Source organism: Condylura cristata, unplaced genomic scaffold, assembly GCF_000260355.1.
Source record: "Condylura cristata isolate star-nosed mole 26May11 unplaced genomic scaffold, ConCri1.0 scaffold00011, whole genome shotgun sequence".
Classification (NCBI taxonomy): domain Eukaryota; kingdom Metazoa; phylum Chordata; class Mammalia; order Eulipotyphla; family Talpidae; genus Condylura; species Condylura cristata.
Genome location: NW_004567112.1, coordinates 56850842 through 56860850, shown reverse-complemented (window position 1 = coordinate 56860850; position 10009 = coordinate 56850842).

Here is a 10009-nt window from a genome sequence, read left to right as displayed (position 1 = left end):
TGAACTTTTTCTGCCTGGTCGGTCAGACCCAGGACGTGTTCTTTAACTTCAAGTCCCGCCTTGCTCCCTCTGCCAATCCACAGCGGAGGTGGGCGGGGCCCTGTGCCTTATGACCAATAGGAAAAGGGAGCGGGAAGCCCGGCGTGGGATGGGAGGTGGGCGTGTTGAGTGCGGGCCAATGAGTAGGCCCCACGGGTGTGCACGTGGCGATTGTTGTGGTAGTCGTAGGGGCGGTGCGGAAGAATATGTAACCAATGGAGGCCTGTCTGCTTCGCGGCATTTTTAGAGGCGGGCCAATAGCGGAGACCCACGGTGCCACTGTGGGGGCGGGACTAAGGTTACTCCTTTGAGGGTACAGGTCTACGAGACCGGAAGCGCGTGGAGACGGAGGTGGGGCCGGGAGGTCCACCTTTGTGGGCCGGAGAGGTCCACCTTTGTGGGTCCGCGACCAGGATCTAGGTCTTCCTGAAAACCAGGGACAGCGCCTCCTAACCCACACAGCAAAGAGGGTGCTCAGCAGCCTGTCTAAACACTCCGGCCGCGAATGTCTGGGAGACCGTTTGAACATGACTTGGGACCTATCGGAAGAGAGGCAGGACTGGGGACTTGCAGCCCCTGGTGGGCGTGAGGGTGTCGCTGCAGACCGGAGCAAGTGAGCACACTGGAAAGGGCCTTACTTTGGTGAAAGAGAGTCCACTTATCCATTCGTTAAGTTAACCACTGCTGACTGCCCGCTGTGTCTTGTTCTGGATGCTGGGGATTCAACAGCCAACAAATGACTATCCCTTGCGATGCAGCGGAGGAGACAGGCACTCAGCAGGCCTGTTGTTACACTGATGGGAGTAACAGCAGGTGGGAGACTGTGTAGTGGGCCCATGGGGTGTACGCTAGATGGGTTGATACAGGGAGGTGATGCTTGTTATTTTTTAAGTCACTGCGGATGCTGTAAGGACCCAAAGGAATCAATTATGAGGAGCAAAAGGGGAGTTACTGGAAAGAACATTGGTAGCTTGGACAAGGTACAGCCTGAAGGATGAGCAGGAGTAGTATGTAGGTTTTTGGGTAGACTGGACAGCTGTGAAAGAGGAGTCAATGCTGACTTCCAGGCCTTTACTGAGATGGAAAATGCATGGGCAAAGGATGGATATTGTCTGGCCTCAATGAGTGCCATGTCTATATGACATGTTCATGGAGAAATCCAAGTGTGGTTTTGGGAGAGAACTTGGGCCAGTGGTCCGAACATGGGTATCAGTCATCAGTAGACCACTAGCATTTGTAGCCTTGAACTTGCATAAGGTGCCACACAGCAAGACTAGAGAGGGGGAAAAGGCCAGTGCTACGAAGCCTGATTTTCAGTGGCCAGAGAGAGAGAGAGACTAACCCAGCCAGGGAGAATAGAGAAGGTTGAAGGGGGTGGCCCAGAAGCTGAGCTAGATTTTGGGAGTAAGGGTTCAGGAGTAAGGTAGTGAGAAGTCCTGGGACACATGACCAGAGAAGGGGCTGTGGCACACAGCCATGCCAAGGTCGTTGGTGACTAGAATAGTGGTGGGTATGAAGGAATGGAGGTGCCAGATGGGTGTGCCTTTACTACAGGGAGTTCAGCCTTGGACAAAAGTGTGTGCAGAATGACAGGTGCTTTAATTAAGGGCCAAGAAAGTTCTGTCAAGTGAATCCCAAGATAATAAGAGTGCTGAGAAAGGTCTCCTACAAAACAGCCCCTCTCAGGTGGGGGTGAGGTGTGAGTGGTGTGAGGAGCCCCTCTCGGGTGGGGATGAGAGGGAAGGATGGGAGTAGTAAAGGGGCAAGGGGTGTGTGCATTTGGCTTAGGAATAATGAGAGGTCTGGTCTGCCTGATACAGAAGTCAGACAGACCCAGGTGCTGAGAGGTTGGGCAGAGGAAGCAGGCTTAGGAAGGCCTCCTTGGAGAGCCTCTGTTTCCAGTGAAGTAGGCCATATAGTCACATTTGGCAGAATAGACTCCAACCCCCCTGAACATGTGTACATATTAGAGGCAGCTGCATTTTCCTTTTGACAACACATGGTGCCCCACACAGGCCCTGCATACCCCTCCATTGGAGGCCTTTCCTGGGGGCTGTGAGCACATGGATTGGCCTCCACCATAGTTCCAGTCAGCACCTCCCAGGAGCAGCTGTGTTGGCCCTTCCTGTCTGGGTCATGGGGATATTTTTAGCACTGAATCCGGAACCTACTCAGCAGCAGCTGCTCAGGCCCCGTGTGCAACAGCAGTAAAGTGTCCAGGTGGCCTACGTCAGGCCTGTGTGGCGGAAGGAGCAACCAGGGCTGGCCTACTGACGTTGGTAGCCAAATCTGGATTTCCCAGCAATTAGTGGGCTTCTGGGAGGAATGGGAGTTAGAAGGCAAAGGATGAATATTAGGGTGGGGGTGAGTAGAGACAACATGAAAGCCAGGAGTTGTATGTGATGTATAAGGCTGCAAAGGGCTGGACCATCTGTCCCATGGGCAGTGGGGAGCTGTTTTGTAACCATCTAGGCGGGGTTGGTTTATTTTTGGTTCTCAAAGACACAAAGATAATTTGGGGACCTTCAATAGATTTCTCCAGGCAGCATAGTGTAGTAGAGACCATGAGAGAACACCTGAGAGCCCAGGAAGAGTAAAGATTTGCAGGGGCTCAGAGGCCTGTCAGCCTCTTAGCCCCCATCAGAGGCCTGTCAGCCTCTTAGCCCCCAGGCCTCCTTGCCTGCCCTGTACCTTTTTGTCTCATTACAAATGCTGTGGAAAGAGCATTAAAACCCTGAAAAGGCCGCTGAGAACTCCAGGACTCCTCCTTTACCCCTTTGCCTGAATCCATAGAGAACCTTGCCTGGTGCTACAGACATTGAATCTGGAACTCTGAAATAATCCAGCGCTACTTCTGCAGGTCCTTACATTTCTTAGCCATAGCTCCACCCCAAAATGCAATACTTTTAAACATTTCCCCTGGGGCTATCTATCCTCACCAGCAACCCCTCCAGGGGGCACTATGTATAACAGTCTGGCTTCAGCGGCCGGCCGGTTAAGTGTGAGCAGAAGAAGGTGGCCCAGGATGCAGTGACCAGCATGGGACAGAGAGTCAAGGAGGTGGGGGTGCAGTGGTGGGCATGTGACACAGAGTGAGCAGATCAAGGGGTGGAAGCTGTGCACTTCAGTGAGTACTTGGCAGTGGGCTGATGGCAGGAATCTGAAAGAGGTTCAGGTTTGGGAGGGAAATCACAGGCTGAGTTTTGGGTGCTGTGGGGACGTGACCGCCTTCCCTGTCTACCACACCCTGCTCCTCCCAGCTCCTTGCCCTCTGTGGCTCTTGTTGGACCTGCAACAGTGCAGTGCCATGATCTCTATCCCCATATCTGCTTCGAGGTCAGGCATAGGGACCTGGACCCCAGGGCTGGATCTGTAGCCACCAGGTCCATTTGCAGGCTCACAGGCCACAGGGGACTGACTGCTTAGGTGCCTACCTCCTCCCTCCAACCTGGGGTCTTCACCCTATTCCCCCTTTCACAGGCTCTTCAGGGAGAGAGCCTCTGTGCAGGAAGGAGTGCAGGTGTCAGTGCTTCAAACTCACCTAAGGCCCCTCCACCGCCTGCCCTGCCCTCCTAGACGTTCCACAGTTGTATTTTTAGAAGTCAACCATAAGGACATTCTTCTAGTTAAGATGGCTTTACATCTAGTCACAGTACAAATTGTCCAATCCTCAGATATCAAAGGGAGGCCAGGAGGCCAGCTGTTTGTAGTGTTGTTTTTAGTTTTTTTATTCCTTCCTCTTTTGACTCATTATATTGGAAATGAGACACAGAACTGTAGTGAATAAGGAGGGTGGCGAAGCAAAATTTTGAGGCTGTGTGCTTCAGGATCTTGCTCCTGGGATGTCCAGCTAGGCTGCCGCCCACAGGGTCCACCAGCCAAGGGTAGGGCCTATCTGCAAAAGCATGGGGACCATGAGGGGTGCCTGTACTTAGAAATCCAGCACCTATGGGAGGGCTTTAGACATACATAGGGGCCTGAGGGCACAGCCTGTGTGGCGGCCCTCATCGGGAGGAACTACCTGCTAGGAGTGTAGGAACCGCCTTGGTGTTGGCTGTAGCACCGGCAAGGCACAGCTGGTTCTCTATGACGCGACAGATGGGTAAAGAGAGTCCTGGAGGCTCAGCGGCTTTTTCAGGCTTTTAATCATCTTTCTACACCATTGGTAGTGAGGCAGCAGGTGCAGGGCAGGCAGGGGGGCGTGGAGGCCAGGGTTGGGGGTTCAGGAGACTGGCAGGCCTCCAAGCCCCAGCAAATGAATTGTTACTCTTTGTGGGCTCTCCAGTGCCCTCTCTTGGTCTCTTTGCTGACCCCTGCTGCTGCATCCTCTGCTCTCTGCTGAGCCTCTGTGACACTTATATGCTCAGTCTCTGGCTCAGGCGTGCCCACTCAGGCACGCGCACACCATGCTCCAGGTGCCCATCAGGTGCGCGTGTGAGACTACAGGTGACCATCTGATGCTAATGATCAGAGGGCAGAAAAACCCGATCACTTCCGTTTACCCTACCTTGGCCATAGCCAGGCCTGTGGCCAGGCTGCTGTGCTTGATGATAGGTTACTGCCCACCCTGGCAGTCTGGTGTCCAAGGTCAACAGGTCTCCTGACTTTTGCCCCAGTGCCCTCTGGGGAGTCACCTGATGCGGTGCCTCTGGGATGTGAAACCGCATCCCAGTGCAAGTAGAAAAACAGGAAAGCTGTGAGGAGGAGGGCCTTTGAGTAGCTCTGCACCTTAGAGTAATGAGTTGCCACTCTGCAGCACTTCCTCAAAACCAGGCTTAACAAGAGAGTAGGGCCCAGAGCTACTGAGCCCCTTGGTGGGCAAATGCTCAGTAGCCCCATCTGTGGTGGGGCCCACAGTTGCTAGACTGAGTTCGGGAGTGGGGTAGGGGGAAGCCAGGGCCTTTGAGCTGCAGCCTCAGCTCTGGCTCTAGGTGGGCAGACAGTCAGGCAGAGACAAGGTGGGGAGAGAAGCCGGTGTTCCAGCTCTTACCTTTCTTTCCCCCACCCCCACCCCACCTCCAGGAAATCACCCTGGGCTGAATGGAACAGGAGGCACCTAGGTATATATGCATCTGCCAGGGCCTGGGTGTCCAGGACTATGGAGGTGACTTGCCCCAAAGAAATATCACCAGAGTGGCCCTTCCTGGTGGTGCAACGGGTTAAAGTACAGCACTGCAAAGCTAGCTGCAGCCGCTTCAGCATGAGTTCGATCCCCGGCCAGGGAGGTGACCACAGGGCACAGCAGACCTCTCCTGTCTCACCCTCTGCTCCACTCAGCAGTGTTGTTCGTCAGTCAGCCTGTTCTGATCCCCACTCTGTCTCTGGGGAATTCATTCACTGCCCCTGAACCTCTGGACCACACCCCAGTTCTGTATACATAAATAAATAAATCTTAAAAAAAAAATAAAGAAACATTGCTAGATCTAGGGGAACACCAGCACAGGTCTCTTGTTTCCCAGCTGCAGCGGAATTCTCAGAGGTGGGGTGGCTCTTGGAGGTGTCTGCTCATGCAAAACCCAGACTTCTCTTGCCCCCTTGTGGCCAAAGCCTGTCTTGAGGTGGGGAAGAAATCCTGGGAAACCTAAGAGAATTAGAGTTGCCTCTCTTCGCTTCCCTTAACCCCCTCCCACTCCCCTCACCTCCTCCCTCCCCACCCCTAAACCCAATCCCTGGGATGCTCCTCCTGTAGGCCTGCCAGGTCAGGATGTGAGTAGCCAGCAGAGATTATTTTTAAAGATTTATTTGTTTTGATGCATACAAGGACTGGGGTGCAGGGCCAGAGGTGTGTGTGGGGGGCTGGGGCGCGGGGGCAATATTCACCAGAGACAGAGTGGGGAACAGAACAGGCAGACTGACTGAAATACACTGCTGAGGGGAGCAATGGGTGGGCCAGGAGAGGTCTGCCATGCCTGTGGTCACCTCTCTACCTGGGGATCAAACTCATGCAGGAAATGGCCGCAGATAGCTTCATGGTGCTGCACTTTAACTTGTTGCGCCACCAGGGAGGGCCTGACAGCAGAGATTTTATGGGACAGGTCTGGGTCAGAAAGGCGGCCCTGCCGTTTCTGCAGGGTAAGGACAGAAGTTTGCTGTATCATTTTTATTGAGTGCTGTGCTTCTCTCGGCTTCCTGCTGAGTACCTGCCCTTTCTGGGCCTGTTTCCTCATCAGCAGAGAGGCTGTGCCATATGGCTTGCAGAAAGGAATGTGAGGACATGGCTCCCTGGGCCAAGGTGAAGCCTCCCCCACCTGCCATTGATTGCCTGCCCAGCAGTCCTTGAGTAGCTAGTGACTTCAGGTCGGTTACCCCCTCCTTCTCTGCCTTCCCTCTGCTCTTTCACACCTGGCAAGCCAAGACCAGATGGGAATGCAAAGCTGGACAAGAAGACCCAGAAGAGTCAAGAGCTTCTTTGGAAACTCCCCCAACATGTAGTTTAGCAATGCTAGTAGAGTGAGGCCTGGGGCCCTGCGCCAAAGGATGTGCTGGCAGGACCAGGAGAGCTGAGAAACCCCAGCTCTGGGGTCCAGCAAGTTGTAGGGTTGATGCCTGCAGAGTCTTAGGGACTCCCTCTAAGAGACTGAAGCCACTTTTTGTGGGCCATTGAAAGGATTAGAAAGCAGCACTCAGATGCCACAATTAACTGTGATTTTCACATACTCAAGGTTACTATACTCTCACCTTGTGTTTGCCAAGGAGAAACCTCAGGCTCTCCTGTTTAAGGATAAAAATTACTAGCTGGGAGCCCCTACACAACTGGAACCCTGACTCCACCAAAGTGGGACAGGTTTAAGGTATCCTAGTAACATTTCAGAAATAACCAAAGGAAAGGGGGTTGGCGACTCAGCATGGCAGAGTACTTGAATTTCAGATTGTTACAGGACACTGAGTGGGGCACCCATGAATGCCCAAACTTGCCTGCTCTAAATAAGTTCTGCCACCTGCCCCATCAAGACATAACATGTAGACCTTGAATGGAAAGGAATTTTAATACAACTAGTGTGCAATACAGAAAAGACAAAGTTTCCAAATCAAGCACCCAGAGTTACCCATCCCCTCATGGGTAAAAATCCAGCCAAACAGGATTGGCCCAAAGTAAGGCCTGAAATCCTGCCACAAATCTAAAACGCCCTCTAGCGGGCACCCATGGAAGAGGGTCAAAAACAGCCCGACAAGTCTGAGATGAAAAGAGCAAAATCAAAATTGGTATAAAAGCTGCCATTGTTAACCTCACCATGCATCTCATACCCGCACCTGTTTCAAACAGACAAGGGTGAAGAAGCAAGAGCAGATTTTTCACCTGCCTCTCTGCTCCATGTGCCTCCTTCTTGCAGCTTCCTTCTTTAATCTCTTCTCTAGCTTCTCATCCCTGTTCAACTCCACCCTCCTTTGGGTGGAACAGGGAACCTGGAAGAAGCACCCCTTTTCCTGGGACCATCCTGTTACAGGACTTCTCATCCCATGCACACTCTTAAGCTTTTAGTACACATGTAATATCTTTTTATCAGCCATAGACATAGATGTGATTTTGTGGGGGTCACCCGGATGGTGCAAGGGGTTAAAGCACAGCACAATGAAGCTATTCACAGCTACTGCAGCACTAATCTCAAGCCAAGGAGGTGGCCCACATGGCGCAGCAGAACTCTCCTGTCTCGCCCACAGCTCCCCTCTGCAGTGTATTTCAGTCAATTTGCCTATTCTGCTCTTCACTCTGTCTCTGGAGAATCCTCTTACCCCCAGCACCTCTGGCCTGTTCCCCAGTTTTTGTGTGCATATATAAGTAATTATTTTTTTAAAAGGTGTGGTTTTGTGTATTTTCAAATATAAAGGCATTAGAGACTATGCAACTTTATTCATAAAACATTATGATTTACTATGTTAATACTGTTCCTCTGGTTCATTGTTTTCCACAGATGCATGGTTTTCTAGTGCGTGCAACTATTATCCATTTTCCTGATGGATTCCAGTTTTCTAATATAAATAATGCTGCATTTATGAGCAAGTGTTCTTGAGGTTGAGATTATGTGTTGTGTAGGGCAATACTATACTGATAAAGAAAGGGGAATCACGGAGTAGACTACACAATGCAAGATGTTACTGAACAAGCAAGATCCTGCCCTTTTTGATAGAATAATCACACAGCATCAGTTACAAGGAGACAAACTAAAGAATGTGGTTTTGTCTTCTAGGGCTTCAGGGGGACATGAGTTGGCTGATTGGATGATTCTTATTTGCTTGATGACCACAAGTGTTGAAACCATACTCCAGACACCAGGCCATGGTTCTAATCTTATCAACAAGGCATGTCACTGATCATCCTCTGGGGTTCCTGGTCATAATTGGTCCTTGGTCCCCTGGGCATTCCCAGTCATACCTCATGATGCATGAATTGAGAGTAAATATATGCATCGATCCTTAGGTATCTTACCTCCTCCTCCCCTCCCCCACCCAGGTGTTCCTAGTCATCATCATTGCTCACCCTTCCCAGGTTGATCAAGGATTTCTGCTCTTGATTGAAAGGCGCCTCATAAGGTTAGCTATGACTGACTGACCGGGAAGTTCTGACCTTGTGTAGGAATATAAAACTGCAGGTGACAATAATGGTAGCTGAACAAACTGCGTAGGTTTGGCTGACCCACAATTATGAGTTTTTCTAAAGCACACAATGCTATATGTCAGATTTATAAAAATTTTAAAAATTAAAAAAAATTTTTTTTCTGTGCCTTCCTGGTGGCACAGTGGTTGAAGTCTCGGTGCTATCAAGCTATCGCCAGCTACTGTGGCATGAGTTTGATCCCCAGTCAGGGAGCTGACACACATGGTGTAGCTGCTGTCTCGCCCAGAGCTGTCTCACCCCTTGCACCTCTAGCCTATACCCCAGTTCTTGAATGCCTAAATTTTAAAAAATCTTTAAAGAAAATTCTCTAAAGCATAGCCAGGAGTAGAGGAATTCTTGGAATTGCTGACTTGTCAGGAATTTGAAACTTCAGTTTACTAGATGCATGTCCAGATAGCACTCCAAGGTCGTTATACCAATCACATTTTCAAAAGTACTAGAAAATTTCAACTAATTCTTACTATCATGGAATAGCCAGAATTTATCTGCCAGGCAGTGGAATGTGAAACAATATGCTGTTGTGAATTTAATTTCTATTTTTGATTGCTAGTACGGATAAACATTTTTTTTCTTTTTCTGGCCACTTTAGTTTCCTGTTCTGTAATGTCCCTTTTTGTAGACTTTGCCTATTTTTTTTCCTTATAGATATGTACTGGTGCTTTGTTGGTCATATGCTTGTAGATACTTTCTCCTATGACTGCCAATAGCTTTATAGTGCTGAGACTTAACCTTTTGCACCCTCAGGGAGGCCCTCTAGTGGGTAGCTTTTAATTTTACCTTGTGGTGTCATTTAACACAAATTCCTAATTTAATGAGGTTAAATAGTCATGACACCTATATGGCTTTTCCTTATTTATCCTGTGGTTATCCAAATATTCCTTATTTTCTATTATGTTTAAAGTATGTGTTAGGGTTGTATACACCTGGAATGATATATGTATTTAAGATTTTTAAAAAAAGATTTATTTATCCATGTATACAAAACTGGGTTACAGGCCAGAGATACAGGATGGGGACGTGTGATAGGATTCACCAGAAATAGAATGGGGAGCAGAGCAGGCAGATCTACTGAAGTACACTGCTGAGGGGAACAGTGAGGTGAGACTGGGGAGGTCTGCTGTGCCATGTGGGTCACCTCCCTAGCCAGGGATCAAACTCACGCTGCAGTGGCTGGTGATAGCTTGATAGTGCTGAGCGATGAGACCTTAACCTCTACCTCATCAATGAGGCCCAGGAATGGTTTTTATATATAGTGAAGTAGGATCCAACTTCATTTCCTCATATAGATGACCAGTCGTTAGCTCCATTTATTCCTTGTTTGTCTACCAGTTTTCTTTTTTTTTTTAAAGATTTATT